We start from the raw sequence: 12,743 nt of genomic DNA, 5'->3' as shown, positions 1-12,743 counted from the left end.
TATAAGTGCTTGATAAATAGATCCTTAGCCCCTCCCCCTGGAGATTCTGAATCAGTGTCACAGGATGGGGAGCAGAGCTCTAGAATCTGTCTTTTGAATCACACAGGTGATTTTTATGATCACACATTTGAGAAAGTACCATTTTGTTGGGCAGCAAGAATCACATCCAGAGTTTTATGTATTGTGCCAGTAATGTCATATTGCTCAGTTCGTTTTCTCTGCTGAGAAGGGGGTCTCTCTCTGGATCTTTTTATCTTCCTAAAGCCAGATCAGACACCAACTCCCTAAGCTCATTTATTCTGTGATATCTATGTACTTCACATATAATGTTGTTTTTCATGAATAAATTTTTTTATAAATTGTTAGCTTATAGTGGGAAGCAGCTGCATAGCATAGGGAGATCAGCTCGGTGCTTTGTGACCATCTAGAGGGGTGGGATAGGGAGGGTGGGAGGGAGACGCAAGAGGGAGGGGATATGGGGATATATGTATACATATAGCTGATTCGCTTTGTTATACAGCAGAAACTAACACAACATTGTAAAGCAATTATACTCCAATAAAGATGTTAAATAAAAAAAAGTTAGCTTATATTTATATTTATTAATAGTAACAATATCAGCCCACCCCTTAACAACATCCAAAAAAACTCTTCTTAAATCAGTCAGAATCAATCACCTTAATCAGTACAGCATCTTTCTTCTTTGCCTGTTACTTCACTGGCATGAAAAGACTAAGGTATCCATGTATGCTTCTCAAATTCCAGTTCATTGGAACCACTGCTACATTTCTACCCCTTGAATCTGTATATTTTAAAACCTAGGGAGAGACATAGAAAAAAAAAAAAAAAAAAGACCCAAATCCAGTTTCAAGAGATGAGTTTACAATGTGTGAATTGAAAAAGTCACTGCATGGGATTAACAGCAGAGAAGATATTGCAAAAGAAAAGGTTAGTAAAACTGAATACATAGCAATAGAAAATATGCAACATAAAACATATAAAGGGGAATTTAGAATAAAATGAATATATCATCAGTGATCTGTGAAAATTTCAAGTAACCTACTGTATGTAAATAGTCCATAAAAGAGATGAGAGGGAAAACATTTTTTGAAGAAATAATGGTGGAAAATTTTTCAAATTTATTAAAAAACATAAAAACCACAGATCCAAGAAATTCAATGAACCCCAAGTGCAAGAAACACAAAGAATAAGCAATAAGTCAGAAAAGGAATAAGAAAAAGTGAAACATAGTATTTTATTTTTCTTATTCTAAATTGAGCTAAGAGATAACCATGTTTAAAGAAATAATATAACAAAGTATTGAGTATGTAGAGCAGATGTAAAACTGCAGTCAATGACAACAGTGTCACAGGGGTGAGAGGGAGGAACATGGGGTATTTTGTTGTAAGTTTCCTGCACTATACATGAGCAGTATTGTACTATTTTAAGTAGCTTTAGATTATTCAACAATCTATCTTGCACGCTCTTTAGCTACCACCATTGTTTAAGTATAAATGATAGCTTAATAGATTAAACTGAAGCATAAAAATTTTCAGTTAAAATAGATTAGTCCAAAAAAGGAGGGAACTAATCAATGAACAAATGTAATGAATAGAAAAGAGCAAGATTTTAATCCAAATGTATTAAAAATCACTTTATAACACAGTTAAAAGGGAGAGATTGACAGATTGGATTAAAAACCAACTAAGTGCTATCTATATAAAATTGATAATTTTTTAAAAAGCAGATAGATTAAAAGTAAAGAGATGCAATAAGATATAACATGCTTTTTTTGGGGGGGGCGGGGGGAGGAAGGCAGAGTTTATTGGCCCCTGAGCGCCCCCCACCCCTTCTCCTTTCATAGCCAGGCCAGGACGGAGACAGAGGAGGTGACAAGGACAGACCCACAAAGACAGAAAGGCCCTGCCTGAGGGACAGCCAGGCAGGCACCCAGAGAGAGGAGGATGAGAGGGGTGCCCCGTCCAGGCTGCCTGCTACAGGTCAGTCCCTCTCCTGCCCTCCTAGAGGCACCGGCAGGGCTGAGGACACTTGAGTGGCTCCAGGGCCTGGATCCTATTCGGACACCTGATCAATGGCCACCACTGCCCCCGCCCACTCTGCTGGCTTCCTGAGTCTGGGGGCTTCTGCCCTGGTCCCATTTACAAGCTGCCTGTTTTCTGGAGAGTGCTAACACTAATCAAAGGAAATTTGTAGTAGCTATAATTTCACACAAAGCCAACTTCTGTTGGCTTTGTCAAAGAAGAGTATCAGGGATACTTTACAATGATAAAGGGGTCACTTCTCCAAAAAAGACATAAAATTCCTAAACATGTATGTACCTACCAACTGTATTAACCATACCACCCTGGGTGAAGTATGAGGAGGCCAGACACAGATCAAGAGAGGGAAAATGGGAAAGTTTTACAGTTTGTTATACTTACAGTCCCCTGGGAAGAACACAGTATAGCATCTAGGGCCACTCGGTTTTCTGTGGAAGAAAAAGGAAAGTCAGGGGAAGCAGGTTTCAGAATGACTAATTTGATTAATTTCAGCAAGCTCTGGGGCATGGGTCTGTCTCTGATTGTCTACTACCTCACCCTGGGGCAATTAGGGCAGGTACATAGTGGCCCAGATTGTGAGAGTCAGATGCTCAATAGAATGGTTGGGAATGTGGACTTAGATGCTCAAGAAGAGGGAGTGACTGGTCTCTAGCCAGCGCCTCGAAACCGGGTCAAGACAGCATTTAAAAAAAATATATTACACCAACATAGTGTCAAAATATATGAGACAAAAGCTGATGGAAATTAAATAAGAAATGGGCAAATCCACAACTATAATTGGGAATTTCAATACCCCTGTCTCTTAATAATTGATAGATCAAACAGGCAGAAAATCAGTAAGAATATAGTGCTGAACAGCACTGTCAACTTGACCTAATTGACATTTATAGAACACTCCAAACAAAAACAGCAGAATACATATTCTTCTCATGCTCACACACAAAATTTACCAAGATGGATCATGTTCTGGGCCATAAAACATACCTTTACAAAATTAAAGAATAGAAATCACACCAAGTACATTTAAGATCATATAATGGAATTAAACTTAAAATCAGTAACAGAAAGATAGCTGAAAAAGTCCCAACTACTTGGTGTAAATAATCCATGGGTAAAAATAAGATGACCCAAGAGAAAATAAAATTTATTTATAACTAAATGAAATTGAAATTATAACATCAAAATTTTTGGAATGCTGCTTAATCAGTGCTTATAAAGGTAAATTTATAGCAATAAATGTATATATTAGAAAAGGAGAAAAATATAAAATCAGTAACCTAAGTTTCTACCGTAAGACACTGGAGAAGATGAGTGAATTACACTCAAATTCACTCATTCTATTAAATTTTAATTCTATTAAAAGCAAATAGAAAAAAAGTATTAAAAATTAATGCAGGGGGCTTCCCTGGTGGTGCAGTGGTTGAGAGTCTGCCTGCCAATTCAGGGGACACGGGTTCGATCCCTGGTCTGGGAAGATCCCACATGCCACGGAGCAACTGGGCCCGTGAGCCACAATTACTGAGCCTGCACGTCTAGAGCCTGTGCTCCGCAACGAGAGGCCGCGATAGTGAGAGGCCCGCGCACCGCGATGAAGAGTGGCCCCCACTTGCCGCAACTAGAGAAAGCCCTCGCACAGAAACGAAGCCCCAACACAGCCATAAATAAATAAATAAATAAATAAATAAATAAATAAATAAATAAATAAATAAATAAATAAATAAATGGATCATCACATTAAAAAAAAAAAAAAAAAGAACTAGTAGGGGATGTCTCAGACTACAAGTGTGTTTTGAAGAGACTGGCCTCATTAAATCAGCAAAGACACTAAAAGGGAATAAGAAGTTAGAAAAGGTTAAAAAAAAAATTAATGCAGAAATCAATGAAACTGAAAACAAAAAAAAACATGGAGAAAATTAGCAAGACAAAAATCTTGTTCTTTAAAAATAAAAATAAGACAGGTTACCCTAGACAGGGTTACCTAGACAGGGTAACCAAGAAAAAGAGATGACACAAATTATCAGTATCAGAAATAAAACAGCAGTCATTACCACTGATCCCATGGAAATTAATAAGAGAAAACTATGCACCACTGTATGTCCATAAATTTGATAACTTAGATGTCATGGACCAATTTAGTGAAAAAGACTAAGTATCAAAACTCACCCAAGGAAGAATAGATAAACTGAACACCCCTGTAACTATTAAAGACTTAAATTAGTAATTAAATGCATTCCAAAAATAAAACAATAGTAATAAAACACTATGCCCAGATATTTTTAACCAAATATTTAAGGAAGAAATCATATGACTTTTACATTATGGCTTTCAAAATGATAAAAGTGAAGGGAACACTAGCAAACTCATTTTATGAGGCCTGCATTACTTTAATACCGAAACTAGATAGAGACATTACAAGAAAACTACAAACCAATATCTCTCATGAGTACAGACACAAATCTCTTTAACAAAACATTAGTGAATAAATCCTTCAATATATAAAAGGGATAATATATCATGAACTGTGGCTCATACAAGGAATGTAAGGCTTATTCAGCATTCATAAATCAATAGATGTATCATTACAAGGAAAACAGTATGAGTTTCTGGGAGGCTTACATGGTTTAGAGGACAAAAATGTAAAGCAAGGACCCACTGAAGAAGAAGGTCCCTAAGAAAGGCCCAGGATCTAATTTGAAATGCCCAAAGGACAACCTTCTTTGAAGAATTATAAGCTAGAAACACACCAGCTCACTCAGCCCTATCAATCCAATCTTTGTATGAATACGGTATCCCCATACTCTAGCTGCCTGCCAGAATGAAGTCAATACCAGAGAGAGATAATGTCCAAAGGCTCAAATTATCACTTCAATTTCTCATGCACAAAGTCTGATAGCTTGGTATGCAAATCAAATAACCCTTCTCAAAAAAACAAAAAAGTATTGAGCAGAGATGATGGCACATGGATGTCTAGTATTAGAATCACTAGGCAGCATCCCTCACAGCCTGCTTAGTGAGGAAATTGGAACTTAAAATGATGCTCACTCCAGGGCCCATCTTCTTGTTCTTTATCATGTCACTCTCCAAGATTCTCTCCATGGAGTAGAAGACTGACAAATAGACAAATATAACTCATGACCATGACTATAATGACAGACATAAGTATAAGTGAAGAGAGAGACTCACTTTGCCTTAGATATCAGGGAAGACTTTCAGTGAATGGAGAGTTTGCTTTATCTGATTCTGCAGTTTCTCTGAAAGCTAGCTCTCCAGAAGATTCCTATACCATGGAATATTATAGGTTGAATTGTGACCCACAAAATACATGTTGCATTCCTAACCCCAGGTACCTGTGACTGTAACCTTATTTGGAAATATGGTCTTTGCAGATATAATCAAGTTAAGGTGAGGGTGGTTCCTAATTCAATATGTCTGGTGTCCTTATAAAAAGAGGAAAATGCCATATGTAACAAAGGCAGAGATGGAAGTGATACAGGTACAAGTCAAGGGAAGCCAAGGATGGATGGCCACCACCAGAAGCTGGGAAGAGGCAGGGGAGGATTGTATCCAGTCTCAGAGGGAGCATGGCCCTGCTGACACCTTGATTTTAGACTTCCAGCCTCCAGAACTAAGAGAGAATGAATTTCTGTTGTTTTAAGCCATCTAGCTTGTGGTAATTTGTTACTGCAGCCCTTGGAAACTAATACCTAGACTGACCAGGAACTCTAAGCCTCTGAGACAATTTTATAATGTTGCAGAGGAGCAAAGCATCAATAATGATGAGAATTCTGAGTGGATGGAACCAACCAGATAGGTCAGTACAGTAGTCTGGCTACCCAAAACCCTTTTAGATATCAGTCTTAAATTCGTGGAGAAGGTCATTAGTTCTCAAGAAGTTATGATTGCCTTAAGGAAGAGGAGGCAGCAGGCTCCTGGACACAAATAATCTCTCCAGCAGACAGGAATTCCTTTGAGATGGGATTGTGGTAGAGGGGTCCGTCAAGGTGATAGAGTGTTTTCCAACAATACAGAATTCCCATGAGGGAATAAACTGGTGGAAGAAATGCAGGAAGGCAAGCTCCTTTTCAGTATTCATGTGACAAGAAAATAATGCCCACTTTCCCTGAGTGATATAAACGATTCATTTCTTTTTACAAAGGAGAAAAAAGCTATGCCTTCCCCACCCTATACATATCTGTCATATATGGAAAAACTGAAGTTGACAAGTGTGCCCCAGTAACCTAAGTGATGTGCAGTGACAGGCATCACAAATGTCTGCTTCTTTACTTGTTTCTCAGCACAAAGCAAGGGCAATGCCCTTAGTGTCTAGTACAGTGCCTGACACATAGCATCTGCTGGAGGAATGTTCACTGGCTTAATGGGAATGTCTTCCAACTCTAACACTCAGCTACTTATACTCACAAGAGAAATCTAGGAGAACAACCTATTAATTTATTTACCCTTACTTTGCCATTTCAAATTAAATGCAGCGCACTCACAGAGAAACTGCACTGACTGTAGCTATCTGGTATGTGATTCAGATTAATTGCCTCTGCAGTCATTCATGAGTTTTGGCACTGTGTATTTTTGGTAAGCAAAACTAGGGGAATTTATTTTTGGCAGTCTACATCAATCTTTATTTGGACAACTAAATGAATCGCTATAAAGCCCCACTGTCAAAATGGTCAATGTGATTTGGTAACACAGAGTCGGTGATTACCTGGCTTTACAGTGCCTTTGGGTTTTCTGTTGTTGAGACTATCACTTGCATCTTTCGACTACAAATATTTGGGGCATTAAGCCAGTTCCCATTTCACCACATAAAACTGATCTGAGCATGTAGAAACCATACCAATCAGCACTTTTTATAAAATGAAACTATTTGCAAGGTCCCAAATGATAGACAACGATGAGGAAATGATTTGTACTGTGTTTTCAATGTAAATTTTCAGAAGTAACTTTGCTCGTAAGTATGAGGATCATGCATACCTGTTTGCCCTAAGTGGTCCTGGTTTTCACCAGGTGCCTTGCTGTAATTATGAATAGCATTCACTTTTGATTCCCAAATTATCCCTGTTTGATTATAAATGATATGGTCACACTTGTATGTAACACCTTCTTTGGGGTTTCATAAGTGAATAGAATCTCTCAGCCTGGGAGGAATTAGATACAAATATTTACAGTCTTCTGGAAGTGGCAAGACAGGAGATGTAGCATATATGACACAGTTTCAGCTAAGGGAACAATGGGTCAAGGATAGTGGATGGGTTGATGTAAGAACAAACAAATATATCCAGGCAGAAAGGGGAAATGAGAGATCATCACTTGGGAAAGAATACAAAAGTATCATGGTACCAGAAAGCCTCGAAAAGTTCAAAAATGAAAAGTCAGCAAAATTTGGGAGTAACAATTGTATAAGCTATTTTTTATGGGGTATCCACTACGTGCCAGAACCTGGGCTTAATAATTTATGCACAAAAATGTATTAGATACCTCTATCAGTCTAGGAAATATAGTTTTGTGTCCATGTTTTATAGATAAAAATGGAGACTCAAAGTTTAAATAATCTGTTGAATGAGTTATATGGTAGGACCTTTGTGAAACTGGATCCACGTGGTTTGCAAAACCCTGTACTCTTAAATGCAGCACCTTTTGACCTTTCTCCAGGCTCTATGATTGATGACTTCTGATTCTAAGGCCTTATACTTTGTGTTGCATAAAGCATGGAAAAATCTCATAGGATTTCATGAAAAAGCAGAGAGAAAAAAACTGAAAAATGGCAGGAAAATAATTTTCCCAAGATATCAGTGTGACAAGATTAGGACAAAATACAAGAGATTTCAATCTAGTGATGATACTCTACCTATTGATAGCTCAGCAATAGAAAATGAAGAATTAGAAACATGTATTTTTTAATCATAGTTTCAGAATTAAGCTGAAATTTACATATAGCAGCGGAGTCCTTGTCAACAATTTATTCCTTAAGGTTCTACTGGGGAAATTCTATGTATTTGTCAGCTTGATATTTACTTCTAAATACTACTTGAAAGAACTTTAAAAATTATGTTTAAGATTAATACTTTTCAATATGCAGGATAAAAATGTAAATATTTTCATGGTCATTTATTCCTTGACCAATCTCAATGGTCTTCAAGTTTCAGTGCAAACTATCTTTGAGGTTATCCCCAGTTTTCCCAGGACTCATTTGGGATCTATCTTTACTTAGTTTCTAGTTCATTCTCATTCATTCTGTTAAATCCATAGGTGCCTTCTCAGCAGCCCAGAAATCCCCTGACACCAGTATCTCTACTTTAATATTCCCTGTAAATAAAACACAGAATTTTGTCATGAGAGGAAAGATTGTGGCTTCCACAATGCACAGCTCTAGAACATTTTTGAGGATGAAATTGGTTCCCAGTGGGGATAATGACACCTTTAGTTACCAAGCAAACACATTGATTGAAATCTGTACCATTTGCCGAGCATGCACAAGTGACCACAGAATTTACTAGGATGAAACTCTCTTTCCTCTAGAGATTTAGACCATATATTATCCAAAATTCTCAGCCACGTGGAGGTACCACTGACTACTACCGTAACATCTCTTGTATCCTTCCATATGGGAGAACTGTTCCTTATTGTTCCCTTCTTCACATCATTCCAATTGTTCATTCAACAAATCCTGTCAAGTCTATCTCACTCAGTGAACACCATCATCCCTGCTTGCCAGGAGCATTGCAACTGTCTCTTCGTTGGTCTGCCTGCTTCTATTTTCTCTTAGGTCAACAAACTTCTATAAAAGGTCAAATAATAAATCTTTTCAGTTTTGCAGCCCATCCATTCCCCATCACAGCTACTCAAATCAGCTGTAGTAGCAGGAAAGAATCATAGTCAACATGTAAATAAATAGCTGTGGCTGTGTTCCAATAAAACTTTATTTACAAAACCAGGAAGCAGCCAGGGAGTTACAATTTTCATAGTTTGATGACCTACAGGTTGTATTAAGTTATGTCTCTTAGGAAAAAAAATAGGAAGCAAATAGACAATATTCATGAATTTGAACAAAGTCTCATATTTGGTATATATGGCTCTGAGCAGCCCTTTGAGGCTTATTCCTAACCTATCTTTTGTGCCTCATCTCCTGATACTTCCATCCATTCACAATATTAGCATGATATCTGGCATGTAATAGATAATTTATAATATAATTAATTCAAAAGTCAATCAGGCATTCTGAGTGCCTGCCATGTACAGGCATTGTTCAAGTCTTTGGAAATACAGCAGTAAGTAAAACTTCTGGTCTCAGGCAACTTATATTCTGGTAAGAAGGAAACATGAAAGAAGCAAGGAAAGGAATACATAGTATGTCAGGTAGCACTAAAAATAACACAGAACGAAGTAATAAAGAGTGAAGAAGAATCCTCTTTCTATCAGAACATCAAGAAACTTTTTATGTACAAGTTGACCTATAAGCATACTTGAATGAAGTGGGAAATTAACTCAATGCCTCTATAATAAGTGTTGAATAAATGAATGAATTGTAAGCACAGGTGCATTTAAGTGTCCCATAGTTTTCTGCATGCATTTGACTCTTTTGTTGCCCAGGTTTCTGCTTCCCCCATATTGAGATAATAAGCCAGTCATCGTTAATGATTTGGAGGAGGGTCTTCAATGTATCTGAGTGACATAACTTACTCTCATAAGTTGCAGCAAATCAATGTGTCCATGGGGAGTTATTTTCACTAGTAGGAGAAGTAGAGCCTCCCTCCTCTGTGCCAAAAGAGAAGTATCAGAATATTTGGAGAGAGAATAAAGTTTAACCCTTCCCTCCTCAAGTGATCACAATATGCTCTACTGATTAGACCTTGATCTCCCTAAAATGAGCCTAATTAATTCTTCGGTTCCGTTGTGAGAGCATTTTTATGAGCTGCTATTATAACACATTGTTTTAAAGTCAATTGCTTATACATATATCTCATCCATAGCACAGGCTCTCTTCCAAAGCACAGACTCCATCTTAATCACTCAGAAAATTTATCAGGGTGCTTGGTACAGAGTTCCCATTAAATAAGTGTTTGTCAAGTTAAATTGATGATTTGCCAGTTGCAAATTTTCTCTACACCTGCCAAAACATTGAACACACATATAAATACAGTGGAGAAAGTTCTTTCAGTTTTCATTCAAAGGTCTCTTGAAATACAAAATTTAGTTGAGGATCATTATCCCATTTGTGATTTTGCTGAACTAAGAGTCTTAACAATAAAATAAATCTTACATTGAATTGGCACACAATAATTGACTGGTTTATTTTGAGACTTGGAAGTCTGAAACATAATATTGTCAGGCTTTGGCCCCTGAAGAAGCATCTCAATATTCTGAAATTATTTAAAAGAGGATGCACTGCCCTGTCATTTCTTCCTGTTCTACTAACAGGGTCTTAATCAAAGAGATCAACTGAGAATACTCTTTAATTCTACACGTAACATATCTGGCAGATTGCTGATGGGATTAAAGGGAGACTGTATGAAAAATAAACAAATTGGCTGAATTTTCTTTTTCTTCTTTTCCATCATATGACTACTGGAAATATTTTTTTAGATGTCTAAGGCTCAGATTCAGCTAGCATATAGAAAGTTCTCTTACCCAGTAGATACACACATAGAATTTTTAATAGATAAATATTCTCTTCTCACATTTTACTAAAAGCCACTCATTCTGAGTGTGACTTTCTGCAAATACATCCTGCCTGATTCCATACTATCCAAGTCAGTGGAGAATAAAATAAATTTTGAAGAATATATTCATATTTATATGAAACAGTAAACTCATGAGCAATTGCATTGTTTTCCTATTGTTCATGATGAGATGTAATTGACTCCTACCTAGAATTGAAATGACAAAGAAAAAAGCATTAAATTCCTATATTATAAAAAAAAAAATTCCTATATTATAAACAAATATATCTTTTCTCTTGGTTTCAAGAGAGAGACAAATATTGAAGGTTCAAACCACAGCCATTCACCCAGGAAAGTTTTGGTTATCTGTTCCTAAAGAAAATTTACCGTGCAACAGGTTTAAATTTAAAAGGATGGACTTCTGACCAAGATGTTAGATTGAACAGAAATGGAAAACACTTTCCTGGTCTAAATCATAGAAAATGATGAATGATATATACATTCAAAATATTTAAAATGTATCTCTGAGATTACAGGCATGGAAGGGAAATGCCTAAGTGCCCTAAAAACAAAACCAAACGACTACCACAACAAAAAGCACCTCATAATCATTTGTTAACCAAGCATCAAAACTGAGCAACTGATAATGTACTATAACCAGGTATGTAACTTGTAAGTCGAAGTTGAAACATCTACAAAAGGAGAGTAAGTACAGGGTACTTTAAGTAGCAAGAATAGGGATCCTAGTCTGAAGCTGGATTTCAGGAAATGATGACTTCATATATAAATTCTGGTCTGGAGTTTTATTCTGGAAGTAAGGTGAAATGAAGTCATAAATAATTGATACCCTGAGACTAAAATATAGTTTTGAGGATCAAGTTTGTGCAAACCATACAGTACAGAAAACCTAAGTCTAAAAATCTCACATACAATCTATTTCAGAATTGGTGAACCCAGTAGAAAAGAGGCAGAGGTAACCAGGAAACAGTGCTCTTGAAGACATACACACACACCACCCACATGAGACTCCTGACATGTAACTCCATGTAATTTGAACTCTCTGACAACAAATATGTGTAACCAGTAGATATATGAGAAAGTTCAATGCTAAGAAAGACAACTATAAATTGAATAACTGGGAGGATTTACGATTGGGAATTAGAGCCATCTGAGAGGGACTCTAAAATAAACATGTGATATGTGTAAAGAACTAGAGGGGTTAGTAACATCTTTAAAATAAAAAGGGGGCGGGGCTCCCCTGGTGGCGCAGTGGTTGAGAATCTGCCTGCCAATGCAGGGGACACGGGTTCGAGCCCTGGTCTGGGAGGATCCCACATGCCGCGGAGCAACTAGGCCCGTGAGCCACAATTACTGAGCCTGTGCGTCTGGAGCCTGTGCTCCACAACAAGAGAGGCTGCGATAATGAGAGGCCTGCACACCGCGATGAAGAGTGGCCCCCACTTGCCACAACTAGAGAAAGCCCTCGCACAGAAACGAAGACCCAACACAGCCATAAATAAATAAATAAATAAATAATTTAAAATAAAAAGGGGCAAGTTATGGAGAAAGATCAGACAATTCTGTAAATCAACAAAGTAGAAATCTTAAGAGGATTATTCACTATCTCTGTGACCTTAGGTGTGTTACTTAACCCTCTCCCCCTCAGTTTCCCATGGAGTTGATGTGGGATTTAATACAGTTAAAGCACTTAGTACCTGGTGCAACATAAGCAATCATTACATATTAGCACATATTACTATTAGAGATGATGGCATATCTGTAAAATATAAAGAGGCTAAAAATTAGCAATTAAAAAAGTTCTTGTTTAGATTAGAACATTTTAATAGAAAAGTTGAAAATCAGAGAACCAATAAGGGTGAAGGCCAATATAATAATACTGTATATAAATTAAATTGAGAAAATTTCAGAGAATTTAAAACAAATTGACTTAGAATTGGAAAAACACAGAGAAAGTTTAAGATACACAGGATTAGTTTCAGAAATGCCAGTA

At 37.0% G+C, this 12,743-nt stretch overlaps 1 long non-coding RNA gene across 2 annotated transcripts in view; it reads right to left on the bottom strand.

Moving 5' to 3' along the window:
* The window catches only part of LOC309644267, a 215,327-nt gene that overhangs the window by 14,270 nt on the left and 188,314 nt on the right, over window positions 1-12,743 (bottom strand). The window contains exons 4-5 of one of the 2 annotated variants that reach the window (XR_014254329.1): window positions 2,442-2,488; window positions 678-818 (exon numbers count right to left, since the gene is read on the bottom strand). This is a non-coding gene — a long non-coding RNA (uncharacterized lncRNA). Of the gene's footprint in view, window positions 1-677; window positions 2,489-12,743 lie in introns of both variants that reach the window. The other variant, XR_014254328.1, reaches the window with a different exon arrangement.

The sequence above is a fragment of the Balaenoptera physalus genome (genome assembly GCF_965194825.1).
Source record: "Balaenoptera physalus genome assembly, chromosome: 15".
Taxonomy (NCBI): Eukaryota; Metazoa; Chordata; class Mammalia; order Artiodactyla; family Balaenopteridae; genus Balaenoptera; species Balaenoptera physalus.
The sequence above is the reverse complement of the archived record's forward strand: the minus strand, read 5'-3'. Positions and strand labels throughout refer to the sequence as shown.